Source organism: Mus musculus, chromosome 12 (genome assembly GCF_000001635.26).
Source record: "Mus musculus strain C57BL/6J chromosome 12, GRCm38.p6 C57BL/6J".
In the NCBI taxonomy this organism is placed as follows: Eukaryota; Metazoa; Chordata; class Mammalia; order Rodentia; family Muridae; genus Mus; species Mus musculus.
In genome coordinates, this window is record NC_000078.6 from 39,461,135 (window position 1) to 39,466,554 (window position 5,420).

Sequence of the window (5,420 nt, forward strand, 5' to 3'; positions counted from 1 at the left end):
AAATTTTCAAATTACAAAGCAGAATCAGCTTCTAATATTTGCCTATATAAGTGTCACATAAATAATTTTGGGAGGTCATAACTACATTGAAAATGAAATAGCAATGAAATAGACTAAGTAATAGCAAATGTCAATGTCTTTCATAGCATAAAAGTAAAAAGTAAAGAATTGGGATATAATAAAAGATAGAATATAAGAAAAGCAAATAATTAAGAAAGTTTATCCTGAATTTTTACAAAGAATAAAATCTTTCAATGAATATGAACATTTAGAAAGTATAGTCAATTTTAACCCCCCAAAAATGCTAGTGAACCAGGTAACATTAATTATAATATTCACTAAAATAAACTACTTTAAGCTAAGCATGTGCAATGAACTAATCAAAGAGGAAAGAAAGAAAGAGGCATTGCAGAGGTGACTGCTGTGTCACCTGTGTGTCAGTAGGAGGCAGAAAGGAGAGAGGCTGTGTCTATGCTCTGTGTTCTGACCTGTGAACATCTAAATGCTTAGTAGCCTAACACTCCTTGAAAAAAAGCAAAATTGAGTTGACCATCGGTCAGGATTGAGAAAAAGACAGAAGATCTCCACATGGGGTCACAGGGTGCCACATGGGCAGGCTGGGATAGGAACAAGCACAAGACAAGCATCAGTCTGATGCCATGGGACCTGGACAGAGAACTAACCTGAGATGACCATCATTCAGACACAGCAGTGGGGGCACACACCATGCCCTAGGTGACACCTGCTTGGTGCCATAATGCACAGGTAGGGCATAGCATTCCTGAAACACTTAGATACCCTAGACACTTAGAGACCCCAGGTGCCATTAAGAGGAGCAAATAAGTGATGGAGAAATGGAAGAGAAAAAGAAACAGAAGCATATGGGCACGTTGAAGAGGCAGATCCAGAGACTCAGGAGTGAGGAACAGCCTGATGTGAGTGAATAGCTATTGAATGACACCTAGAACCAAGGTGGGGCCCTGAACTGTGCTGTCACTGAGGGACACATCTGGGTCTGTGGCCTTTCAGGAGCAGGGGTCTGTTATCACCAAAGGCCAGGCAGAAGTCCTACATCTGGGCTGCTGCTTGGGGACATGTTGATTTCTGAGTGCTATGCAAAACTGGCCCCTACAATTCTTCACCTGGGAATCCTGGGAGAACTGTTCCTGGGGTATAAGATCAGGAGATCTGCCAGCTGCAGTACTCAGGAGAGTGATCCCACACATAGACCAGGAAGCACTGTAAAAGCTGGCCCTGCTTTTGGGAATTTTGGGTAAGCCAGCCCTGAAGAAATGAATGTGGGAGAGCAAGCTTCTCCCTTTTGTTTGCCCTGTGATAGCTTCAGTGAGGAAGATATTCTCATCCCCTCCCTCTTGCCCTTGCCACCTGCAGCATAGTAGAGCTAACCCTGGTGATGGGGTGTGGATGAGTTGGCCTGAGGATATGAGTGTTGGAGAGTTAGCCCTGAAATTTGTCTTCTGTGCTGTGACAAAATGAGTTGTCCTACCGCACTCTTGCCCCTTGCCACCTATGCCAGGCATGAGAGCAGGAGAGCCGGCCTTTTCCCTTATTTGCTGAAGCTCTCAGTAGAGCAGGCCCTGCACCTTGCCTGGGCAATACAGTAGAATTGGCTCTAGACATGGAGATTGCTGGAGGGCCATCCCTGACTCTTGTCTGCTGTATGGTAGCCTGGATTAGGCAAAAATGCTCTCCTCCCTTCCCATTGTCATTTGTCACCTATGTCAAGGTGACAAGGGACAAGATATGAGACTGAGAGAATAGGCCCTTGTCCCTGGCCTGCTGTAGCTATCTTGAGAGCAGGACCTGTACCTTGCCTTGGCAGCCCAATAGAGCTGGCCCTGATGATATGGGTGTGGATGAGCCAGTCACAAGGACATGAGCAAGACAGCATGCTCCACTCCTTTTTGGCAGCAGCATTGGATGGGCCAGCAAGGAAAGGACAGGAAAACTCACCCTGATGGTGTGAGTGTAGGACAGCTGGCAGGCTGATCAGCTCAGGACCTCTCAGGCCCAGATTCAGGGATTTGAATTGGCCCATCCCAACATCTACCCCCTCAATGAACTGCTGCAGTGCTTGAAGGAGCCAGTCCTACAGATCCAAAACAACAGTATCTCAACAACACAGGGCAACAAGAGGAGATCTGAGAGGAGTCCTAGTGAGTTTCCAGTATTGATAGCGAGGCAGAAGCCAGAGGCCTTAAAGCAGACCACTGGGTCTTAGCAAGTGGAAAAGTCTGAACAACAGTGCACACTGAGGAATACACTGTGGCACACTACAGATTCCACAGCAAGCATCTTCTTCCTCTGTTATTGGGACATTGCAAGGGTGGAGTTGGGTATGTGGGAGGGGGAAGAAGAGTGGGATTAGGGTGCATGATGTAAAATTCACAAAGAACCAATAAGTGTAAAAGTATAAATTACGAAGCAAAGTGAGCAGGCATTGAAACAGCAAACAAATGAGAACCAAAGACACCTGACAAAACTAACAAGACAGATATACATCATTAGCTAACTAAAAATAAGAAGCAAATGAGAGCCCAGACATAGAAGCTTGGAAAGAAAATAAGTATGTAAACAAGAAGCAGCAATTAAATAGACATTCTATTTTTAAAATATATAAAATATAATTTAAACCAAACCTGTTTTAGCAAAACAACAAGATCAACAACAACAAATGATGGGAACCTATGGCAGATTTGTGAGCCTTCCCCCAACCCACAAGTCCCTACAACCTACCTGTCTACCAGGAAGTCTGCAATAACAAGGAGGAACACAGGGGATCTGTCATAACCAGGAGCATAGATCAATGTGTCTGCCACTGGACCCCAAAGCCAGCCTGTCTCCCAGGATTAGTGACACAAGGATCCAGGGACACAGGCGCCCCCCCCTATGCAAAGACAGCATTGCCTGCCTCCTAGGAAGCCTGTTTTAACTCAGGTCACACAGCTTTACATGCCTCCGAGGAGGCTTGCTCCAATCAAAGACACCCAGGACAGTTAAAATTAGAAATAACCAGATGGTTAAAGGCAAGAGCAAGAATGAAAGCAATAGAATCCAATATAATGTGGCATTAGCAGAACCCAGTTCTCCTACCACTGCAAGCTCTGGATACCATAACACACCTGAAAAGCTAGATCCTAACCTAAAATTCAGTCTCACGAAAAGATAGAGGCCTTTAAAGAAGATATAAATGACTCCCTTAAAGAAATACAGGAAAACAAAAGTCAACAGGTAGAAGCCCTTAAAAAGGAAACAAATCCTTAAAGAAATACAGAAAAATACAATTAAATAGGTGAAAGAATTGAACCAAATGGTCCAAGACCTAAAAATTGAAATAAAAGCAATAAAGAAATAAAAAAATGGAGACAATCTGGAGATGGAAAATCTAGGAAAGAGATCGGGAGCTACAGATGCAAGCATCACCAACAGAATAGAAGAGACAGGAGAGAGAATCTCAAGTGGTACCATAGAAGATATTGAAATGTCAGTCAAAGAAAATGCAAAGGGTAAAAAAATTCCTAGCCTGAAACATCCAGGAAATTTGGTACACAATGAAAAGACCAAACCTAAGAATAATAGGAATAGAAGAGGATGAAGATTCCCATTTTAAAGGGCCAGAAAATGTCTTCAATAAAATCATAGAAGAAAATTTCCTAACCTAAAAAAAAAGAGATGACCATAACCATACATGAAGCCTACAAAACACCAAAAAGATTGGACCAGCAAAGAAAACTATTCAACCATATAATAAGAAAAACACTAAATGTACAGAACAAAGAAAGAATATTAAAAGTTGTAAGGGAAAGGAGCCAAATAACATATAAAGGCAGACCTGTCAGAATCACACCAGACTTCTCAAGAGAGACACAAAAGGTCAGAAGATCTAGGACACATGTCATATATACCCTAAGAGACTACAGATGCAAACCCAGCATCTTTTTCAATCACCATAGATGGAGAAACCTAGATATTCCATGACAAAACTAAATTTAAACAATTCCTTTCCAGCAACACAGAAATACAGAGGGTACTAGAAACAAAACTCCAACACAGAGAAGGTAACTCCACCCAATGAAACATAAGAAATTAATCATCTCACAACAAACACAGAAGAGAATCACACACACATAATACCACCTCCAACAACAAAAATAACAGAAACTAATAATCATTAGTCTATAATATCTCTCAATATCAACAGAATCAATTCCCCAATAAAAGGCACAGGCTAAGAAACCTGATAAACAAACAGGATCCACCATTTTTGCTGCTTACAAGAAACACACCTCAGCAACATAGACTAATACTATCTCAGCATAAAGGGCTGGAAATTTTTTTCCAAGCAAACAGTCACAAGAAAAAAGTTGCAGTTGCCATTCTATTATCCAATAAAATAGATTTGCAACCAAAGGTAATCAAAAGTGATGGGAAAGGACATTTCATGTTCATCAAAGGAAAAATCCACCAGGATGAAGTCTCAATTTGAAAAATCTATGTCACAAATGCAAGGGCACCCAAATTCATAAAAGAAACGTTATTTGAACTCAAAACACACATTGAACCTCACACAATAATACTAGAAGATTCCAACTGACAGCAATGGACAGGTCATTGAAACAGAAACTAAACAGAGTCACAGGGAAACTAACAGAAGTTATGAACCAAATGGGTTTAACATATCTACAGAACATTTCACTCTAAAACAAAAAAATATACCTCATGGATCCTTCTCCAAAATTGACCATATAATCAGTCACAAAACAATCCTCAGCAGATACAAGAAGATTGAAATATCCCATGCATTCTATCACATCACCATGGACTACAGATGGACTTCAATAGCAACAAAAACAACAGAAAGCCCATATACTGATGGAAACTGAACTCTATTCAGTGATAAATTGGCCAGGGAAGAAACAAAAGGTTTTCTAGAATTCAATGAAAATGAAAGCACAGAATACCCAGGCTTATGGGACATGGTAAATGCATTATCAAGAGGAAAATTCAGAGCACAGAATCCCTTCATAAAGAAATTGGAGAGATTTTATACTTGAAACTTAACAGCACACCTTAATGTTCTAGAATAAAAAGAACCAAACTCCCAAGAGGAGTAGATGGCAGGAAATAGGCAAGTCATGGCTGAAATCAACCAATTTGAAATAAGGAATCAATACAAAAAAACCAACAAAACCAAGAGCTGGTTCTTTGAGAAAATCAAGAAAATTGATAAACCCTTAACCAAACTAACTACAGGGCAGAGAGACAGTATCCAAATTAACAAAATGAGAAATGAAAAGGGAGACATAACAACCAAAACTGAGGAAATTCAAAAAATCATCAGATCTTACTACAAAAGCCTATACTCAACAAAACTGGAAAATCTAGATGAAATTGCTGAT

General features: G+C 40.7%; 1 non-coding gene across 1 annotated transcript; it reads left to right on the top strand.

Annotated features, from left to right (window-relative positions):
- Positions 1 to 393: 393 nt before the first annotated feature.
- Gm24069 lies at positions 394 to 522 on the top strand. The gene has a single exon (XR_003950360.1). It is a non-coding gene; the product is annotated as a small nucleolar RNA SNORA17 (small nucleolar RNA).
- Positions 523 to 5,420: the final 4,898 nt, after the last annotated feature.